Raw genomic sequence first — 24,918 nt, forward strand, 5'->3', positions numbered from 1 at the left:
TAGTAGTCACTGGGAGTTGCCTTCTTTCTTTAGTAATTCTTTTATATTATGTGATGGATCATAGAGTGTGATTTGAAATATTGATATTAAAAAGATTCACACAATCTAATTCAAAAATTATAAAAGTATATTATAATGATCTCCATTTTTCTACAACAAACATAATATACATCAATCATAAGAAGGAGAAAAGTGACAATAGTAAGAAATTTGTATTGATTTCATGCACTCCCATTACAAACCATCGTCAACTATAAAAGCATAGCCTTGACGCCACGTTGTAAACTATTTTAGTCAAATCAAAAAATTATCTTGGATTTAGTTCTTACAATAGTTCTAAAATCTACAAAACAAGAAAACAAATAGATATATAAAAATATATATTTTAGAATAATCATTTGAATACCTTAAAAAAAAATACAATACATTTGTATTGATTAACATCAATAAAAATATGAACTTTCATATTGTCAAATTGTGAAGTTGAGGGAAAACAAATTTCAAGACCCAGTCAACTCCCTTGAAGTACGTATGTCCCCATTTCCTTTTCAATACAATAAGTAAAGCCACTGCTGCAAAACCTGCTCCGTAGGACAGCCCAACTCCAATCCAATACCACACGCTTTCTTTGCTCTCATTTCCTTGATTAATAAAAGTAGAAATAGGAGGACTTGGAACAAATTCTGGCCACTGACATTTCTTTGCAAGTGGGCATCCCCATAAATTTGGATTATTTAAATATGAAAAATTAGTGAATGTTGCCATGTGCCCTCCTTGTGGTATACTACCTGAAAGATTGTTGTTGGACAAGTTGAGAGCTCCCAAATAACTCAAAGATCCAAGATTTGGAATAGGTCCTGAAAAGTTATTTCTTGAAAAGTCTAATGATTCCAACCAGCTCAATTGTACAATAGTATTTGGAATCATACCATTAAGATTGTTCATAGAAAGATTGAGGGCCGTCAAGCCCTTCAAATTTCCCAAAGCAAAAGGAATATTCCCATTCAATTGATTGTTTGAGAGATCAATGGATGCCATATTGGAAAAGATATATGCATAGTCCTCATCTCTGCCTTTAGAATCCATTTTCAATCCATTCTTATACATGTATGAGGCATACACGTCTGAATCAATTGAAACGATATTTGGACCAATTGGAATCAAGCTAAATTCTTGGTGTGGTTCTACCATCATTGCTTTTAAATTGAAAATGCCATGTGGCATAAACCCTGATAGCTGATTTGAGGACAGGTCCAAAATTTGAAGGAATTCTAGCCGCACAATTTCATCAGGAATACCACCTTCAAAATTATTCCTCCTCATTGCTAGCACTCTCAGCTCCGAAATATTTCCTATTGACTTTGGTATCTGACCTGTCAACAAATTCTGGCCAACATCCAAAATAATCAATTGTGCACAGTTTGATATGGAGGGGGGGAATGATCCACTGACCTTGTTATTCCTTATCACTAGTGACTGCAACAGACTTAGATTACCTAATTCGGATGGCATCCTTCCCGTCAAATTATTATCCCCCACATTCAAGACTTGAAGCTGTGAACAATGGGCTATACTTGGAGGGATGATTCCATTCAAATGGTTATTTGCCAGATTTAATATTTCCAGTGCACAATCACTCTGCAGTGGAGGAATATTTCCCGTCATTGAATTGTTATTGAGCAACAAAGTGCGCAGACCAGATGGCCAAGTTGATGGCATCTGTCCATAAAACGCATTGTTCGACACATCCAAGACCCGCAAGTCATTCCAAGCTGAAGTATTTAACAAAAGGTGACCTTGGAGATGATTTGTCGTGAGATTGATGTACTCAAACCTTGTATCCAATAGCTAACTTGGAATTTCTCCAACAAGATTGTTGTCAGTTAATTTCAACCATTGAAGTGAGAACTGAGTAGATATCCAGTACGGAATTTGACCATCCATCTTGCACGATGTCAGAAATAAGTGATTCAACTGAAACAAGGGAATCCATGTGGGGCTGGAATTAAATACACAATTGGACAGACTCAAATACTCTAATTTGCTAAGGTTGTGAAAGAAAACCTCTGAAATAATCTGACCACCATTGAGATTGAGAGAGAGCCATTCAAGTGAAGAGGGTAGCTCTGGCAAAGAGTTCCTAAAACTGAGTGTGTTCCCCTGAACATTGAGTCCTGTAAGGGAGGACAACTTTGAAAATGTTGAGGGAAGAGTTCCATTTAGCTGGTTGTCGGAAAGATCCAAGAAACTCAGTGAAGATAGATCTCCTAAGAACCCTGGAATACAACCACTCAACTGATTCCATGAAAGCTCTAGGTATTGTAAAGAAGAGAGATTAAGGAGAGAAGGGGGAATGCTTCCTGTGAGTTGATTATGAGAAAGATCCAACTCTGTGAGAGAAGACATGTTTCCAAAGGACAGTGGAATAATCCCACTCAACCTATTACCAGATAAATCTAATTCTATGAGAGAAGACATGTTTCCAAAGGACAGTGGAATATTCCCACTCAAACTATTACTAGATAAATCTAATATTGTGAGAGAAGACATGTTTCCAAAGGACAGTGGAATATTCCCACTCAAATTATTACCAGATAAATCTAATTCTATGAGAGAAGACATGTTTCCAAAGGACAGTGGAATATTCCCCATCAACTTATTACAAGATAAATCTAGTAGTTTGAGAGAAGAGAGTTTGCCTAGGCAGCCAGGAATGGTACCTGTAAATCCACTGTCGTGGAGGTGTATGATTTCAAGAGAAGTGAGGGTGCACAAGCTCTCCGATATGAAACTTCCACTGCCAAGTAAGCGAATCTCAACACTGAGTACATGAAGGGTGGTGTGACTGCAGTTAATGCCATCCCAGCGGCAGCAATCGACTCCCTCCTCCCACGATGTCAGATTGGTAATGACGGGGTAGAAATGAGAGGAGTAATTGAGGGCTGTCTTGAATTGAAGGAGGGCTTGTCGCTCCCTGTGAATACATCCGCTGCAGAAACAGAGAAGAAACAGGGGAATGGTAACAAGAGCAAACAGAAATGAAAATGAATGGGCCATGATGATGATGAGAGTGATTTGGCAGGGTGAGGAGAGGGGAAGAGATTAAAAAGGAGGAGGGAGATGCACAACACAGAATTTTCGTAGAAACATGAGAAGTCAAGGCAGTCCGTGAAATACAAGTCTTCACCATAAAAAAGATTATAAATTTCTCAGACATTAATTGTGGTACTTGTGTGAGTTGATATTTTTCGTAGTCATGAAGTATGGTAATACCAGTTGATGTGACAGGAGCATTTGTTACAAGTAGAAAATGGCGAGTCTTGTATTGACTGTACTTGAACGATTAAAAAAGGATTGACCAGAAGTTAAAAGCATATGGTCTCCATTAAAGATTGTACAAGTTAAGTAGAATTTTCTTACACGTTTAACCTTAAAAAATAAATGCATTCCTTATAACACTTTTTTTTAAAAATTATTTATTTTAATTTCAAGTGGGACGTATACTTATAAGCCTCTCATGTGGGGCAACGTCTATACAGCCACGAAAATGCACTTCCTTACGAAGGAGAGGACTTAGAATTTTTTTTTAAAAGTTTGAAAAAGTAATGTAAAGGAAGTGCATTTTCGTGGCTGTATAGCCACGGGCCTCATGTGGGAGGTATATTTCTATTTATTTAAATGATATGTTTTATTTTATATTAATATAAATTATTTAAAACTTATTAAATATTAAGAGATGCATAAACTTAATCTAATTTAATAAAATATATTTAATGAAGAAAAAATAAATTATATAAAAAAGATAAATGAATATTAAATTGTATTTGTAATGTTCTTATATCTAATTTTATTTTCTATGTTTAAAAAAAAAAATTGTATAACCAATAAAAAACAAAAACAAAGTCTTCTCTCATAACTCTAAGTTGATGTTTGGTGTGGTCTATGTATTTAAAAAAAATATAATTTATATTTTTATAAAACTTCACTTTTATATTTATATAATTCAACATATAATTATATTCACATGTTTGTATGTTATATATAATAATAAAAGTACACTTTAGAAAATCAATATCTTATTTCCTTAAAAAATATTTATGAAAATATATCTAATTAGTTAATTATTAAATATAATTTTATCTACAATTTTATTTATAGAAAAATTTAAAAATATAACAAAAATATATATTTAATTTATTAATTTTTAAAACATTATTTATTAAATGAGTAAAAGTAATCAATGTAAATTAATGTTGAAATGGTAACAATGATCAAACTCCCAATGCAATAAGCACACCAACACGTTTTGGTTTTTTTTTTTTATTGTCAAATATAGTATATTAGAAAGGCAAAATCTATTTCATATTTTTTTTCCTTTTATAACTTTTTTAAAATAAAAATAGAATTAGATTTTCCATCATTGTCAATGTTCCAAATCCTAAAAGTTTGAACCTTAATATTTTCTATCCATATTTTCAAAGTCTTGCACAAAATTTTCCAAGTATTCCTACTCATTCAAATTATTTATCATAATATTCAACTCCATGCTCGATCTATTTGATTTTAAAAAAAAATATAGTGAAACATTATCAAACTAGAACTATTTTTTGTATCAAATAGTTTATGAATAACTATATATTATTAAAAAAGAAGAAGAATAAATTAACAATTTAAAATATATCCAAGTATATCCATCATGTAGTGTGATCCGAAACGTCGATGATAAATAAACACACACAATCGAATACTTTACAAATGAATTGTAGAAATCTGTGACTGTTAATTTAAATATGTTATTTCTTCTTAATTTTTTATAACATTTTCATGTATTTCAAAATGTATAACATAAATAATTTTACTTAATTGAATATATTATAGTGTACATTTGTTTTACTTTAGTGAAGAAAAATAGAATAAGGATGAAATTCACCATTTTTACAACTATATAATACAATGATCATACAAAGTTAAGTGACAGAAAATAATGAAAAATATATAAATCACAAAAATGAAAAATAATGTTTAAGAATTGAAAACATAATAATGAAAAAAAATATTCTTATGTTTTTCAATTTTCTAATATTTAATAAATTATACTCAAAATGTATAAACCTAACATTTTATCAAATTCATCATTTCAATCTTAATTCATTTTTGCATTAAACTTAGGGGGGACTCCAATTGTATCACAGTTCCTTTTAGTAATTTTTTTTTTATAGTAAAAGATATATTTAAAACAAGTGTAACGTAGTGGCGTGGTATTTGTCGTTATAGTTAATTCTATTTATTTTGACTTTATGGAATATAAGTTGTTATTTTGTTATATATTTTTAATAAATTTAATTTAGTTGAATGTAAAGTTAGAAAATTATTGTAGAAACTAAGAGAATTCATAATTAATAAATTGTTTAAAATTTTGAACTTTATATTTATATATTTGTTTATAAGAGGCTAACTTTATGTTTTGTAAATTTTTAAATATGTTGTTAAATGATAATATACTCTAGCAAAGGTCAATTAGAAAAAAAAAAAAATTAATTAATTTAAAAATAAAAAATATGCCTTATCTCTTAATGGGAAAATCTAAAGTGCATTTTTAAAAATAATTTTTGAGACATAATATTTATTTTTTCAACCATTTTCATATAATGTGTTTACAAAATAAACTAAAAATTAATTATCTTTAAATAATCATATGATAAAATATGTCTAAATAATATAATCTATAAATTAGCCAAAAAAATCCAACATTGAAAAAGGGGCTCCTAACACCAAAAGAATTTTGCCAATCATATAATTTTTTTAGTATATAAACTTTTAAAATAAATTTAAAAACTTTAGAAATATTTGAGTTACTTATAATTAATTTCTCATAATCGATGAAAATTAATTAGATTTTGGAACAAGTGAATGCAATAGTATATTCCTACGGTAAATACAAAAACAAGTTTTTTTAATCTATAAGTAAAACATATATTTTAAAATGATGTTGTAATTTATTATCTTTATTTTTAATTTATACCATAAAAGATACTTAAATTCAAAATGTTCTTTTTAAAAATTATTTAGGTTTAAATATTTTTTTTAAAGGCAAAAACATTTTAGTTTAAATATATATTAAAAATTAAATTCAATTATACGTAAATTTTCATAAAATAAAATATGTTTCAAATATTTGAGAAATTAAATATTGAAAATATGTATTAAATTAAAATTATTTAAAAAACATTATAAAATTTCAACTTCCTACAATAGCATTATTTTAAGAAGAAAATGAGGTAGAAAGAGATCAATTGACCAGTTGAACACACAACATGTCAGGACACTGAAAAAATTAAAGAAAAGATCAATGATGGATGGCATGGCATTATCATGGCATGCAACATCCAGCCAATGAATTTTGTGGTTGGATAGCCACTGCTAGCTACAAAATCGATTATTTATGGTCTACTAATCCATACATTCTCTGTCTATGCTTATGTCTATGTTTATGTTTATTTCTCTGTATGTATGTGTGTATATATGTGTCTATGTCTATTTATGTTTAAATTCTTATATGATGAGTGTTGTCTCTTCATCATTATCTGTCATAGATCAAGGTAGACAGTCTTAGAACTAGTGTTGCATATCTGACAGTGTTGTACATCATGGCAATTCAATAGTTGACAAATCTATTTCTTTCTAGATAGAATTTTTTATATTCCCCACTTCTGTGTGCCACATGTCTTTCTTCCCCAACACATTGGTGAAGGATTTGATCAAAACAAATCCACAAAGCTTGAAGAATACCTGCATATAAAAAAGCTATCACTGAAGAAAAAGACGAGAGGAGGCAAGGGTTTTGCTTTGAAAATATGCAAAATGTATTCTTAGAAAAGAAAAAGACACAAGTACAAAAGATCAATCCTTATAGAAGGAGATTGAAACCTAAAATGGGTAACCTAAAAGGTACAAAGGGTAACCTAAAAGGTAAATGCTATTTAATAATTGCTAATTAATTATTAAATATGAATACAAAAGGTGCATAAGGCAAAATCTTAAGAAGGGAATAAAGAGAATTTAATAAATGAAATTAAATTAACGCTTTACTCTAACACCCCCCCTTAAGATGAGAAACAATGCAAAAAGAGAAAGGAAACTACAATGCAATGCTGAAAAAAAAACTTGGGTCCTAGCAACAAGGCTTGATGAGGTACCCAATCACCACTAAATCTCTATGAGATGGTGAAATAAAGAAAACCTAGTGGGAAAAAATCTACTCCAAAAAGAGATAGCATGGAAAAAAAAGGAAGGAAGGACTCATCACTGAGACCCCCCAAGGACAACTTCCTTCACCCCAAGCATAGAACGCAGCTGAAGATACCATGGTATGCAAAAGGTTTTGTGAAGATATTTGCAACTTGCTTAGCAGTAGGAATGTACTCCAAGCTCAAGGTGTCATCCTGAATGAGATTCCTGATGAAGTACATGTGAAGCTCAATGTGCTTGGTCCACTGATGCTCAACTGGGTTGCATGAAATGTGTATAGCACTCTGATTGTCACACCACAAAAAGGTGCCCCAGGAGAAAATCCAAACTCTCTCATCAACTGTCAAAGCCACAAAACCTCCTGACTAGCCAATACAACTACTCCATTTTCTACCTCTGTGGATGATAATGCATGAGCATGCTGCTTCTTGCAAGACCATGTGATAGGACCAGAACCAAGATAGAATACAAAACTAGAAGTAGACTTGTGACCATCAATATAAATAGCCCAATCTAAATCTGTGAAACCAAAAAATGTGAGGATCCCCTAATGTGTAGTGAATGCCATAACATGTTGTACTTATAATATACCTCTAGATACATTTGGAAGCTTTCCAATGAATCTCATGAGGATCATGGGAGAATTGAGAGACAAGTCCAACCACAAAGGAAATATCAGGTCATGTGTGTGTGTAAAGTACAACAAACTACCCACAAGCTATCTATATAAAATGGAATCCACTATAGGAGTAGAGCAAGTGGTAGATAAAACAACACTTAAGTGAAAAGGTGTGGGGGAAAGCTTACAATCAAGCATGCCAAATCTTTGAAGCATGTCAAGAGCATACTTCTACTAGAGTATGGTTATCCAATCTGAAGACTAAACAACCTATAGGCCCAAAAAATAGTGCAAAAGTCCAAGATCTGTCATCTCAAACTATTCTCTCAATGCTTGCTGAACACCCTATATCATGGAGACTGAGCTTGTTGTGATGATGAGGTCATCAACATAAAGCACAAGTATCAATAAGTCAGCCCCATGATGCTGAATGCAAACTATAGGATTAGAATGACACCGAGTGAACTATGAAGCAGGCAAGAAAGAATCCATCTTCTTATACCAAGCTCTAGGGGCCTATTTTAGACCATATAAAGACCTTTGGAGCCAACATACTAATGAAGAGTCCTGTACAAAACCATGGGGCTGCTCCATGTACATCTCCTCATGAAGGTCTCCATGCAAAAAGGCACTCTTCATGCCCATCTAAAAAATTATCCATCCCTGTGAAGCTACAAGAGAGAGTACAAGGCAAATAGAATTCATCTTGGGAATAGAGGAAAAGGTCTTGGAGTAATCAATACCCTCAACCTATGAAAAAATCTTTGCAACAAGACATGCCTTGTACCTATGAATTGAACCATCTGCAACATACTTGGTACGATACACCCAATGACACCGAACCAACTTTCTTCCTTTTGAAAGAGGACAAAGATCCCATGTGTGGTTCTTCATCAAAGAAGAGTACTCCTCATCCATAGCCCTATCCCACTTTGAGTGTCATGTCACCTATGAAAAACTCTAAGGATCATTTGAAATGGCATGACTCAAAAGGCCATTACCAATAGTCTGAGCACAAGTGCGATGAGTATCTGTAGGATCACCTGCCAAAGGTCCAATTACATCAAGAGTATCATGAGCCCACTTGGACACTCGCAAAACATCTAGTGGAGGTGATGAAGGGGGATCAATATCTATATCTTCCTCAGAGGATGTGTAATCCTGGAGAGGAGTAGAGGAAGTACTGGGTAGTGAGGAAGAAGCTGGAGATGGAGGATCCATTGGAGGATAACACTAATCAAACTGAACATCTCATTAAAATAAGACATCTCTAGAATTAGGATCAAATAACCTATACACCTTCACATCCTCATAGTAGCCATCAAAAATGAATGGTCGACTCTTCTTCTCCATGGCTTTCCATTGAGCATCTGGAATAAATGCCCAAGCCTGACTACAAAAATTGCAAAAAGTAGAAACATCGAGCTTGACATGAATCCAAGCCTCCTCAAGAGTCATGTGTTGCATTACCTTGTGAGGCATCTAATTCTAAATATAGTTGGCACAATTAACAGCTTCAATCAAGAATGAAGAACTCATAGATCTAGATTGAATCATACAATTGGCCATCTCTCGTAATGTCTTGTTCTTTCTCTCTACAACCCCATTCTACTGAGGTGTATAGGGAATAGAGAACTAATGTTGTAAACCATGCTTAGTGTAAAAATCTCTGAAAGATAGATTCACCTATTCCCCCAATTGTTAGTGTGTATATGCTTGATAGAAATACCAGATTGCTTCTCCACAAATGTCTTAAATATTTGAAATGAATCAAAGACATCAAACTTGTACTTCAAAAAGTAAACCCATGTGCATCTAGAGAAATCATAAATGAAGGTGAGCACATATCGAGCACCTAAAAAAGATAGAGTGGGAAATGACATAAGACCATTGTGTATCAACTCTAATGGTGCCTTAGCACATGTGGATCTACCTATTAGAAAAGGATCTTTGTGATGTTTTCCAAGTGCATAGTACAAAAGATCTGAGGTAACCCAATCACTAGCTCTTGTGTACTCATCTAATATAGATATCTATAGTTGACATGGCCAAAATACTCATGCCAAAGCTTGCTCACTTTGTCTGGATGAGCAATGGGAGAAACACTTGTAGAATTAGATCTCTCAAAGCCATCAAATTGATATAAGTGAGATTGAAGATCAACACTCCCTATAGCAATAACCATGTTAGGATCATGGAGGTCTTGAATAACCATATCATGTGGTGAGAACTCAATTGTCTTTCCAGAGCCTAAATGGAAAATCTAAAAGATAGACAATAGGTTCGTAGAAATGGCTGGAACTAAGAGAATATCCTGTAGTGAACCACCTTCTAAAGAGATAGTTCTTGAACCTATGACTGAAAGCTAAGAAGAATCACCAACTGCAATCTATGTAGTAACAATTTGAGCAAGTGAGGTAACCAAATCAGGTGAGTGTTCCATATGATGGGAAGCTTTGAAATCAAGAATCCAAGAAGTTGTAGAAGACAATGCTCGTGAAAAAAGAGCATGTCCTTTCCCTATAGGTGGAGGTGGAGGCTTCGAAGAAGCAATACTAGAATGCTACATGGCCTCCTCTAATGCCTCAAGATGTTTCCAACACATCAAAACTAAATATCCTTCCTTGCCACAAAAATTGCAAGGTTCACCTATGTACTTCTTAGTCTTGGAGGAAGACTCACCAGACTTAGAAGAATTATCCTTCTAAGAGGGCTTCCAAGCATCTGATTCAGGAGAAGTCTTGGAGGACCTCTCACTACCTGTTGAATCTAACTTATGCTTCAATTTTTACTTCAAATTTCCTATAGATGTCTGAGATACCAATGCCTTTGTCTTAGAACCAATCATAGTATCTAACTGTGTAAGATTTGACTGCTCTCTAGTCGAGCAATCACAAAAGACCTCAAAAGTAGGCATAGCAAGTCTATTCCCCAAAGCATCTTTCGTCAAATAGAAGGTGGAAGAAAATATTTGAAAATTTCCTCGAAGCTTAGAGAGAATCAGATAGATGCACTTAGCATTAGTCTTCATCTTTCCACAACATGGATCTTTGTTGAGTAAACTTCATCAAGAAGTCATCAATAGTCAGAAAGGAATTAGTTACAAGTGAGGTTAGCTCTACCTCTATCCGAAGTTCCCTGAACTCATTCACAGTACCAAAAAATCCATGAAGCTTGGTCCACATTGCTAGAAGAGTATTGCACCCATCCAAATGAAACTATAGGCTATCTGATACCTATAATGCAATCAATCATATTGCCTCATCCATTTTGTTTTGATGTTGCATGATCTCATAAGCCCTCTAAAAAATAGGCAGCATGACATCTAAACATGACCACAACCCTTTGACCAAAGAAGCCGAGTCATCGAGGTCTTCCAAGTGTGGTAATTGTGAGTCATCAAAAGTTCTAGACAAGAAGAGGTCTCGACCATTATTTTAGAAGGGGTTTTTTAAGTTTTCTTATATGCTTATATAATAACATAAAATAATATAAAAATGTCCCCCACAATGTAATAACTTGAACCCCAGCTTACAAATAGAATGTGTAAATGAGTGAAGAGTTAAAAACCTTTAGAAATGAATATCAAACACCTGGTACAAAATATTGGTCAAATGACAAAGAATTTGGAAAATACTAGAGAAGAGCTTTTCGATGCTTTTTTTGAACGAAAAATGAAGCTATAACAAAGAAGTTATGCCCCCTCGAAGATAGAAGTTATCAACAGACTTCAAGCATAATAAAAGGTAGCAAACTAGAAAAAATTCCCAAAAATATCTAGTTCATCATGTCTGTCTCAAAACTAGCTTTCAGCCGCTTCTTTCAAATCTAAGAAAGACCTCCATATGCTCAAGATATTGCGAGAAAACCAACAAGGCCCCCTGAAGCAATACAAAATTATTATTTTTTAATAAAAGAAATATAATTTTAAAAAACTATTTTAAAAAATCATCTTCAGTGAGTGGTGGCGGAGTGGTGTCCGAGTGACGGAGGGCAAGGGAGCTACTAGTAGAGTGAGGCCATGTTGGCAGGTGGGAGGCACTGCTGTGGTGGTTGACGGTGCGATTTTTTAAATTGCAGGCCACTAGTGGTAACCGCAATGATGTTGATGTTGTTAGCTAATCACGTTGGTGGTTGATAGCAACTTTTGCAAATTCTTTTTTAAAAAATCACCTGAGAGTGCATGCAGAGGCTGTGCGACCCTGCTAGCCAAAACATTTTTGCCTCCTGGATCAACATTGTCCAAAATTGACAAAATTTATATGAAAACAGGGGTTTTGACACCTTCTAAATCCATTCGTGAGGTTTGTTTGGCCTTAAAGTGCTCCAAAAATTAGAGACCCCCTATTTTCACAAGAAATACCCGAAAAAATCTAGATCTATTCTATCAAACTCTTGTTCTCATTTTTCTCCAAATAATGAACAAGCTATAGAAAATCCAGCTCTAATACAATGAAGGATTTGATCAAAACAAATTGACAAAGTCTGAAGAACACTAGCATGTAAAAAACATGTCACATAAGAAAAAGACGAGAGGAGGCAAGGGTTTCACTCTAAATATATGCAAAATGTATTCTCAGAAATGAAAAAGATACATGATAATTACAAAAGATCGGTCCTTATAGAAGGAGATCAAAACCCGAAAAGGGTAACCTAAAAGGTACAAAAGGTAACCTAAAAGGTAAATTCTAGTTAATAATTAAGTATGAATGCAAAAGGTGCATAAAGTGAAATCTTAAGAAGGGAATAAAGAAAATTTAATAAATTAAATTAAATTAATGCTTTACTCTAACAATTGGTACATCTAAAACTCAAATTGCTCTTAGTTTTCCATTGTTGTCACTAATTTAAAGCAGTTTTGTGTTGCTTAAAGAATGTGCAAACAAATAAATAGTTGATTGCATTTGATTTATTTATGTTATTTCAGCTATTTTTTTGGGAGAAAAGTGTTGAATAAGTTCAGTAAATTTAAATATTAGTTTCAAATATTATTATTATATTTGAATAATATTAAAATAACAGTTTGAAGATGCTTAATTACATTAATGGAGCATGCTTAAATGTTTAAGTAGTATTATCTGAACAAAAGAAAATCCTTGAAAAGGATAATACAATATTATGAGGCTCCAAGGTTAGTGATCTATTTACCATGGAAATCCAATTGCAAATGATGTAAGATTGGATGTCACATGATAAAAAACAAACAAGAAATGGTGGATCCTTCAGAAAATGATAAAGATGGTTATGATTCCCTTGCCCCCCCAAGTGTAGGAACAAGAGAACAGAGGACCTATTATGCGACTCACAAAATAAACCATGCATGAAAATGATCCCAAAAGAGGAAGGCCAACAATGTTACATGGTGTAGAGCAACACAATGGGGACTTAAATGTTATTTAAAGAAATCATGGTTACAATAAAGCTTATCATAAGGAGATATGTGAATAACCTCATTATTAATGAGCTTTGAATATTGTAATTTAAAGGTTGACTATTATTAGCAGAGTGGTCATGATAATGGTGATACATGCAAAATGGAAGATTCATTAGTTTTGACTATTTTTCATTCTATGTTTAGGCCTAGTAATCACCTTAGCACAAATTATTATTAGTAAAATTATTTCTTGATTAATAGGATAAGATATGTTAGATGGTGAAGGAGAGTACATGTGGAAAAAGAATGATACTCAACACTTTTTTGCACATGATTTAAGCACACATCCTAAATCATAATCAATAATGGCATAGAAAGAGTATGCATGCCCCCCCACCCTGCAACACCCCCCATCACCTAAGGGCATATGATTTCCTTGCTGTTATTTACAAAACCATTTTTGACAAATCTATTATAACAAAGACCAAAACAAGAATCCATATAACAAGGTTTGATAGATTCCTCATAAGGGGAAGTAGAAACAAAGTTATTAGAAAGAGGAGTTGTGGCAAACTTCATGAATGAAAGGTCATTAACTCTATATTATCTAATAAAGGTTGTTGTGAAATCTAAGGATCTCCAATCATCTCTTAAAAGGACACTTGCTAAACAAGGATTACCATTAGATTCTTGATCTTGTCTCTCCTCAACATTTAGACAACTATTTGGGTTAGTAACCACATGAAGAGTGTACATCACATTATTGTAGATAAACTTGACTTTTCTATGAAGAGTTGAAGGAATAACATGGATAGCATGTAACCAAGGTCTACCCAAAATAAGGTTTTAATTAAGAGGCCCAAGCATAACATGAATAGAAGTATTCAAAATAAGAAGACCTACTTTGATAGGTAAAGTGATGGTCCCTAAATTATTTTATGAAACATTATCAAATCCATGTATAGGAACATTATTAGGTTTGATATTTGAAAGATCAAATTAAATTTCTTTGAGTATATCAATGCTACATATATTAAGTCCATAACCGTTGTGAAATAAGGTTCTATGAATGAGGTTACCATTGATAAGGAAAGCTACCATAAGAGAATCATAGCGATCTTGAATCTCTTTAGGAGGAAAATCATCACAAGTAAACACAATTTGAGGTGGGATAGATGTAATATTCATGCATTGTAAAATGACATTGATATTATCTTGATTAGGATGTTGAGTTGGAAGAGTGACTAAAATTTTTTTTCAAGGCTTCATGATATGTAGGAGATTTTTGAAAAAAATTCCAAAGAGAAATATTGGTGGGGGTATTACATAATTTCAAGACATAAATAATTTATCTAATTTATTTTTAGAAGTAAAATTTTATAATATTTTTAAAGATAAATTAAATATTAAATATATATTTTAAGATGATTAAATTTTGATATAAATTATTTATTTATATTTTAATTTATTATATATTATTTATTTTCATATTTTTATTAATACTTTTTAAATAAAGATGTTATGATGACAAATCACCTTTTAAAGCTCTGATATGATGATAGAGTGGGATCCAAACCATTGATTTGAAACACAACTGAAACCAGAAGTAGTAAAGATAAATGATATAAATGATATGTTTTATTCTATGTTAATATAAATTATTAAAAACCTATTAAATGTTAAGAGTGAGATGCATAAAATTAGACCAATTTAATAAAAAAATATTTTAATGAAGAAAAATAAATTAATATTAAGTTGTATTTGTAACGTTCTTATATCTAATTTTATTTTCTATGTTTTAAGGATTCTCTTTTGTTTCTAATTGGCTCACTGGATTAACTAATACAAAATAAACAAAAATAAAGTATTCTCGCATAACTCTAAGTTGATGTTTGTTGTGGTGTATGTATTTTTAAGATACTTAAATTAAACTAAAAGTAGGATTATTTTTATAAAACTTCACTTTTATATTTATATAATTCAACGTATAATTATATTCACATATTTGTATATTGTAAATAATAATAAAAGTACACTTTAGAAAATCAATATCTTATTTCCTTACAAAATATTTATAAAAATATATCTAATTATTTAATTATTAAATATAATTTTATGTACACTTTTATTTATAGAAAAATCTAAAAACATAACAAAAATATATATTTAATTTATTAATTTTTAAAACATTATGTATTAAATGAGTAAAAGTAATCAATGTAATTTAATGTTGAAATTTTAACAAGGATCAAACTATCGATGCAAGATTATCTTTCATGGGTAGCAAAGCATCTAATGGAGTTGGATCCACATAATCTAAGATAATAAGCACGCCAACACATTTTGAACTAGAATGTCTATTTAAAATATGTTATTTCTTCTTAATTTTTATAACATTTTCCTGTATTTCAAAATGTAAGACATAAATAAGTTTAGATAATTGAACATATATAGTGTACATTTGTTTTACTTTAGTGAAGAAAAATAGAATAAGGATGAAATTCACCATTTTTACAACTATACAATCAATCATGACGAAGTTAAGTGATAGAAAATAATGAAAAATTATATATATATATATATATATATATCAAAAAAATAAAAAACAGTGTTTAAAAATTGAAAACATAATAATAAAAAATAATAAAAAGCTTATATTTTTTAATTTTGTAATATTTAATAAATTATCCTCAAAATGTATACACCTAACATTTTATCAATTTTGACATTTCAATCTTAATTCATTTTTGCATTAGACTTAGGGGGGACTCCATTATATCACAATTACTTTTAGTAATTTTTTTTATAGTAAAATATATATTTAAAAAAATAAGTTTTAAAAAAATCTATAAGTAAAACAAATATTTTAAAATGATATTGTCAATTTATTATATTTATTTTTACTTTATACCATAAAAAAATACTTATATTCACAATGTTCTTTTTAAAAATTATTTAGGTTTATATGATTATTTTTAAAGAATTTTTTTTTTAGTTTAAATATTTATTAAAAAATAAATTCAATTATACATAAATTTTCATAAAATAAGAATATTTCAAATATTTAAGAAATTAAATATTGAAAACATCTATTAAATTAAACTTATTTGAAAAATATTATAAAATTTTAACTTCCTAAAATATAAGTTTTTGAATAAAAAATTTATTAGACAAACTATTTATATCACTTAATTTGAAATAAAAAATACTACTCATAAGGAATGCATATATATTTTTTAAAGTTTAAAAACACAATAGTGTTAGTTTTAAGAAGAAAATGATGCAAAAAGCGATCGATTGACTGGGTGAACAAGCAACATGCTAGGACAATACCAATGATGAATGGCATGGCATTATTATGGCATACAAGATCCAACCAACGAATTTTGTGGCTGAATAGCCACTAATGGTTACAAATTATATTTATTTATGCTCTACTAATCCATACATTCTCTATCTATGCTTATGCCTATGTTAATGTTTATTTCTCTGTATGTATGTGTGTACATATGTGTCAATGTTTATTTATGTTTAAATTCTTATAGGATGAGTGTTGGTCTCTTCGGCCTTATCAGTCATACATCAAGGTAGACGGTCTCAAAACTAGTGTTGCATATCTGACAGTGATGTACATCATGGTAGTTCAATAGTTGACAAATCTATTTCTTTTTAGATTGAATTTTTTCTATTCCCCACTTGTGTGTGCCATATCTTTCTTCCTCCATGCATTGGTACATCTAACACTCAAATGACTCTTAGTTTTTCATTGTTGCCACTAATTTAAAGCAATTTTGTGTTCCTTAAAGAATGTACAAACAATTAATAGTTGATTAAATTTGATTTATTTATGTAATTTCAGATTTTTTTGGGAGGAAAATTGTTGAATGAGTTCAGTATATTTTATTTTTTATTTAATATTTAAATAGTATTTTATTTAATATTTGAATAATATTAAATAATAGTTTGAAGATGCTTAATTACATTAATGGAGCATGTTTAAATGTTTGATTAGTATTATCTTAATGAAAGGAAATCCTTGAAACGGAAAATATAATATTATGAGGCTCCAAGGTTAGTGATCTGTTTACCATGGAAGTCCAATTGTAAATGATGTAAGATTGGATGTCATGTGATAAAAAAAATAACATACAAACAAAGAAATAGTGGATCCTTGAGAAAATGAGAAAGATGGTTATGATTCCCTTGCTCCCCAAGTTAGGAACAAGAGAAGAGAGGACCTATTATGCTACTCACAAAGAAAACCATGCATGACAATGATCCCCAAAGAGGAAGGCCAACAAGGTTACATGGTATAGAGCAACACAATTTGGACTTAAATGTTTGAAGAAATTATGATTACAATAAAGCTTATCATAAGGAGATATGTGAATAACCTCATTATTAATGAGCTTTGAATATTGTAGTTTAAAGCTTGACTATTATTAGTAGAGTAGTCATGATAATGGTCATACATGCAAAATGGAAGATTCATAATTTTTTGACTATTTTTCTTTCTATATTTAGGCCTAGTAATCACCTTAGCACAAATAATTTTAGGTAAATTGATTTCTTAAATAATAGGATAAGATATGTTATATGGTGAAGGAGAGTAGGTGGAAAAAGAATGATATTCAACACTTTTTTGCACATAACTTAAGCACACATCCAAAATTGTGATTAACAATATTGTGGAAAGAGTACTCGTGCCCTCCCCCCTTCCCCAATTGACTAAGGGCATATGATTTCATTGTTATTTATAAAATCCACTGTTGGTGAATCTATGATAACAAAGACCAAAACAAGAATCCGTATAACAAGGTGTGATAGATTCCTCATAAGGGGAAGTAGCAACAAAGTTATTAGAAAGAGGAGTTGTGGCAGATTTCATGAATGAAAGGTCATTAAATTTATATTCTCCAATAAAGGTTGGTGTGAAATCTAAGGTAAAAGGACACTTGTAGAAGAAGGACCACCATTAGATTATTGATCTTGTCTCTCCTCAATATTTAGACAACTATTTGGGTTAGTATCCACACGAAGAGTGTACATCACATTATTGTAGTAAATTTGATTGTTTTATGAAGAGTTGAAGGAATAGCATGGATATCATATAATCAAGTTCTACCCAAAAGAAAGGTTTAAGTAAGAGGTCCAAGCATAACATGAATAAAAGTATTCAAAATAAAAAGACCTACTTTGATAGGCAAAGTTATGGTCCCTAAAGTTTTCTAGGAAATATTATTAAATTCATGTATATGAACATTATTAGGTTTGATATTTGAAAGGTCAAATTTAATTTCTTTGAGTATATCAATGCTACTAATAGTAAGCCCAGAACCATTATCAAATAAGGTTCTATGAATGAGGTTACCATTGATAAGGAAAGCTACCATAAGAGAATCACAATGATCTTGAATCTTTTAGGACACAAATCATCACAAGCAAACACAATTTGAGGTGGGATAGGTGTAATATTCATGCACTATAAAAAGGCATCAATATTATCTTGATTAAGATTTTGAGTTGGAAGAGTGGCTAAAGATTTTTTCAAGGCTTCATAATATGTAGGAGGTTTCTAAAGAATTTTCCAAACAAAAATCTTGGTGGGGATATTACATAAGTGCAATACTAAGTCATATTTCAACCCAAGATTTTGATAAAGATGAGGTGGAAGAGGAAGAAAGGTTGAGAAGGTGGGAGACAAGTAGTAGGTTAAGGATTATTACTTGTATTATAGGTATGAGATACTACATGATAATCTAAAGAATCACTAGGTTCTTGTAATGGGCACCCTAGAAATGCCCAAGAACTGAACCAATTACTGAAATACATCTTAATGGCTTTGCATAGATTTAAAACCACATAACATGAACAAGAAGGAATTTATGCAAATAATTACACCCAATTTTCCTGTGGCTACAAATGCATCCAAGCTGGCTGTTAATGAGTTGATAGCAATGAATTCCAATGGCCAAACCCCAAGGGAATGATGTCTAGAATGTCACAAGAGAGGATGAACATCCTCTAATGCCAAGGAAAAAACTATACATCCAAGTTCCTATCAAATGCAATTCACCATCATCTGATGCTAAACAATGAAGCTTCCACCTTTATTTATACTTTTTTCACCCTTCTAGAAGGAAATAAAATATTAATTATTTGCATTTACTAGAAGCTTTCCCCTTCCAATAATTAATGCATTCTCTAGAAACTCCTCCCTTGCAATACAATAATTAATTGTGCTTCTAGAAAATTAAATTACTAGAGGCTTCCCCCTTTCCAATAATTAATGCACTGTTTAGAAGCTTCTCCTTGCAATATAATAATTAATTTAATTAATTAAATATAAAGTCACCTTTTAATTTTAATTTTTTTAATGACTTTATAAGAAATTAACTTAATCAATTTCCCCGTAATTCTCTTCTTAGCCTTTGGAGAACATGAAGGAGAAGAACTCCACTTAGTTGCTAAAAAGATGGGGACATTACAGTCCACCCTCCTTGAAATTGCTTGTCCTCAAGCAATCTCAATCATGTTTGTTGTAGCACCTGCTCACTCTCCCAAGTAGCATCTTCCTCTGGAAGATATTTCCATTTGACTAAATATTCTTTAATCAACTTGTTTTGCAGAGTCCTTTTCCTAGTATCCATAATAGCCTCAAGAATCAATATGAGCTTTCCCTCCTCATCTAATGGTGGCAATTCTGTAGAAGGCACAACTCTCTCTAACTGATGTCTTTCTTAAGCCTCGATACATGAAACATATTATGCACCCGACTACCCTCTAGAAGCTTAATCTTGTAAGAAATCTCACCCACCTTGTGAATCACTCTATAGGGGCCATAAAACCTAGGCCTCAACTTCTCTACTCCACTCTTCTTGAGTGATGACTGTCTATATGGTTGTAGCCTTAGGTAAACCATACCCCCAACCTCAAAGCTACGCTCTATTTGGTGCTGGTCAACATACAATTTTTGTTTATTTTGGGTTTGTTGTATATTCTCCTTGAGCACCCTAAAAATATCCTGACGATCCTGCAAGAAGTGTTTTTCTTTGGGCACTCTAGTATCCCCCAAAACCATATCCATGAAAATAGGTGCTTCATTACCATACAGTGCCATGAACAAATTCATCTTGATGGACATATGATAAGTGGTGTTATAATAGTACTCTCCCATATGTAGCCATTTGATCCAAGTTCTCTGTTGTGCAATCACATAGTTCCTCAGATATCCTTCCACCCATTTATTCACGACCTTTGTTTACCCATCTGTCTATGGATGATAACTAGTGCTAGGTGTAAGATCTGTACCACACAACCTAAACAATTCTTGCCAAAAAATACTCATAAATTTACTATCCCTATCATTGACAATAAAACTAGGTAGCCCATATAACTTGAATATCTCTCTGAAGAAAAGGTCAACCACCTGTGCTACTATGTAAGTGGATGGAATAGCAAAGAAGTGAACAAACTTCATCAGCTGGTCAATTATCACATAGATGCAATCTTTCCCCTGTACTTGTTGTAACCTAGTAATGAAGTCCATAGAAATACTTTCCCATTTCCTATCTAGAATGGGCAAAGGTTATAACAACCTTGTAGGATATGTGTGTTCTGCCTTATTCTATTGACAAACTGCACACTCCCTAACATGCTTCTGAACATTTTCCTTGAGCCCTTTCCATGTGAACTGCTCATAGATTTGTCTATAGGCCTTAAAGACCCCTAGATGTCTAGTCATAGCGGCATTGTGAAATGCCTCCAGTATTACCTCCCTTGCATACTTTGTTGTAATCTTATTTCTCCAATCTCCTATAATCTTAGCTAGAGCACAAATATGGGGTCTCCTAGATAAAGCATCTGCTACCACATTCTTCTTACCTTTGAAAAACTTAATGTCAAAGTCATAGGCCTATAACTTCGTAATCCACTTCTATTGTCTATCATTAAAATCATGCTCACTCATGAAGTATTTGATGCTGTTGTGATCAGTTCTGATAACAAACTTTCCCCCAATTAGGTGGGGTCAAAACTTAGCCAGTGCATGCATAATAGACAACATCTCCCAATCATAGATGGAATAGCTCCTCTCCACTCCATGGAGCTTCTTGCTCTCAAAAAAAATGGGATGATTCTCCTGCATCAAGACTACCCCAATCCTGTTAGTGTAGTTTTTTATTTTTCCTATTTTGGTAGGTTTTTCCTACACTTTTAATAATCTCACTTAGGTTAATAAAGCATGTCTTATTAGGTGAATGGTTGTGAGGTGTCACCTTCCTACATGTGAGCATCCATTAGCTATCTTGGGAAGATACTTTGCTATCTTTAGTCCGATAGATGGTTGCTCCTCATTGGTTGGTGTTGCCACCTCCTCCCTCTTCCTAGCCTGTATAAGCATGCTACCTAGCTTGTATTTGCATCTCTTGTTTTTGCATCCTCTTAATGCTATTTTTCTTCCAACATTTGCATTACTCTCTTGGAGACTAACTCTATGAAGTTATTTTGATTTTGTATCATTTGCATTTATAGTTTAGATATTTATTCTTTGCACTAGTTTTCTGGGTTATTAATCTTATCAGATTCTAACATGGTATCATAGCTTTTCTATGTGCAAGAGTAGATTTTAGTTTCCTTATTTAAGAGATCCGGGGGGGGGGGGGGACTAATAAACTTTATTGTAGTTTTTTGAAAAATGAAGAATGCTCTTCTCTTGCATCTTTGGATGATCTTGAGAATCAGAAAAGTTTTGACAAAAATGATTTTTCTCTGGGGTTTCAATCTCAAATCTGACAACCAACTTGCATATTTGGAATTTTCAATCAGTTTTGCAGGTTCCACCATGCCATTGATGGACTTAGGAAGCTGATCCAACATTTTCATGTCATATTCTGGTTGTTGGGGTCATTTTTTGATTTTTGGAGCCATTTTGTACTATTAAAGGCATCTAATTTACACTACAACAACATCTTCTGTACATCAGCAAGAAAAACGCTTACTGAGTTTTGTTCACAACCCCGAAAAACCATTTGGGTATCTTTTAGATTTTGTATGCAGGCTGTATATTTTGTAGAATTGAGCATGAAAAGCTACAGCCATACCCCTCTCCATTGGCAATCGCAGATTTGAACACAGTTTTCAAATGTCTTGTTCTTGCTCATACAGACTCCAATTTTGATGATTCTTGTTATGAACTTGGCTATTTTTTTGTGCTCTATCCACTAGTGGAGTTTTTTTTAAATTTTCATGCATTAATTCTTTAGAAATTGCAGATTCTCGACCATGACTATGCACAGTTCTCATTTTGGAAATTTCGAAGGATCATAACTTTCTCATACGACCTTGTATCGACGTGATTCTTTTTTTGAAAGTGCATAATTTTTTGAGTAGATCATAGTGGTGCTATTTATTTCCTTGATTATTGTGCCTAAATTTTACTTTCAACATATGCTCTTCATGAGGGTTTGTAATGCATTGAAATCAAGACCACTAAGTATTTCTTTCTAGTGGTAGTTGTAAACACACTAAAATAAAGTACCAAATCATATTTCTTTGGGGGGGGGGGGGGGGTGTTCTTTGATTGAGTAAAAAGGGGGGCCATTGTCGTGGCTAGGTTCTCTTCTTTTTAGCATTTCTTCTCTGTATTTCTTCATCATGGATCAAACAAATATGCCCATCCTAACTCCATACAATTACTTTGAGTGGAAATCACGCATGAGAATTCACTTAAGGAAAGCTTGATTAAATAGGATAACTATGAGACTTGAAACTGAACCTGCTAAAGATGAAGATAAGCCTAAGTGGTTTAACAAATGTGATGAAGCATATGGAACATAGTGTTTGTCTGTTTCTTTTGACTTGCTATTTCACATTGAGTCTTTGGATACACCAAATGAAGTATGGACAAAGCTAGAAACACTATTTGGCACACAATTCAATGAGGGGTCATATGTTGGAAAATGAATTAATTAGTTTGAGTCTAGGCAATTTCAACACAATCCAAGATTTCTTCACCAAATTGAAATCACTAAGGCTGCAGTTAAAACAATGTGGAATTGAAAAGAAAGATGAACAACTGATTCTTAGTATTCTCTCTAAGCTAAGTTCAGAATATTCTGTGTTTGTCTCTACCTTCTATGCTACTAAGGGTGCACTTGGTACTCAATTCACCATGCCATCTTTAGATGATTTTGCTGTCAATCTCACTCGAGAATAGGACAAGCTAATCCAGATGGGCACTCTTAAGTCCTCTAAGTCACATGCCTTGGCTGCCAATGAAGGCACAAAAGAACAAGGAAAAAGTAGTAACAACAATAGTAAGGACAAGAAACAAAAGAATAGCGAGGAGAAGAAGGATGAGATATCGATTTCTTCAAAAGCAACTATTGATACACCATCTTCCAAGGGTGATAAGCCTAAGAAAGAAAAGGTCAAATGTGCCTATTGTGAAAGACCTAGTCATGATGAACATAAATGTTTGTAGAAACAACTTGATCACTTGACATACATTCTTGAGAAGAATAATATCAATGTTCCTGAGTCTATCAAACAAAGTTCTAATGAAGGGTCTAACAAAGAAAAATAAAATAGCAAGGGGAAAGGAAAGGGCAAGGCTCTTTTTGCAATTGCTTCCTCACCATCCACTTGGGTTCTTGATTCGGGTACTTCACACCACATGGCTTCATCTAAGGAAGAAATTGCATCCTTGGAGCCATGTACTATGCCTTCTATGTTGATGGGTGATAACACTTCTATTGAGGTGTGTGGGAGAGGGTCTATTGATGTGGGGGATGGTACATTCCATGATGTTCCTTGTGTACCCTCATTGTCAACTAATCTCCTATCGATATACCAGATCACTCACACAAGTTTAGGCAAGCAGGTTGAGTTCACTCCTAGTTCAGTGGAAATATGTGAGTTGCACAATGATTCTATAGTTGCAATTGGGAGAGAAAATCATCAGTCATGACTCTATATGTTTTCTCACTTTATTCTTGATCCTCCTTTGACTATTTTTCTCACTCACTCTAATGATGTGCGCAGATTATGGCATGAGTGGTTTGGCCATCTTAACTTCCACTACTTGCATCAGCTTAACCAGCAAAGCATGGTCACAGGGTTGCCTTCTACTTTGACGTTGGAGTCACTTGGAATACATGATAGATCTTCTAATGGGTCAGATTCACTTGAGCAGTCTTCTACCTCCACTTTTGATGCAGAGAGTGATTAAGAGGACTCACCTCCTTCCTCTCCTAGTCATCATTCATAGGTTGATGATTCTCCTCTAGATTCTCCATTGTTTGTTCCACTTTGGGCTAGATAGACCTTGCAGTTTGTAGGTGATTGGGTTGGGGATCCATCAGACACCAAGCAGACTCATTCAAAATTCCAGGATGCTCTACATATCTTCATTGCTACTGCCTCAAATCCACAGTCCTTTCATGAGGCTTCTGGTATTTTTGAGTGGGATACATCGATGCAGAAGGAGTATAGTTCCTTGATGAGGAACCACACTTGGGATCTTGTCCCTTTTCCTAAGGGAAGAAAACATGTTCGATGTAAGTGGATCTACTAGAAAAAATTTGCAAGCTTTGTTGGGGGTGTGGGATGCTTCATCTTTTGGGGGGGCCTCTTCCTCTCACTTGGAGTCCTAATTTTCTTTGGGGAGTCTCTTTTC

At 32.7% G+C, this 24,918-nt stretch overlaps 1 pseudogene; it reads right to left on the reverse strand.

Annotated features, from left to right (window-relative positions):
* Positions 1-462: 462 nt before the first annotated feature.
* Positions 463-3,061, reverse strand: LOC149545094 (uncharacterized; annotated as a pseudogene).
* Between the last annotated feature and the right edge of the window lie 21,857 nt (positions 3,062-24,918).

The sequence above is a fragment of the Cupressus sempervirens genome, chromosome 8 (genome assembly GCF_028749045.1).
Source record: "Cupressus sempervirens isolate cs-2001-9-10 chromosome 8, ASM2874904v1, whole genome shotgun sequence".
NCBI classification, from domain to species: Eukaryota; Viridiplantae; Streptophyta; class Pinopsida; order Cupressales; family Cupressaceae; genus Cupressus; species Cupressus sempervirens.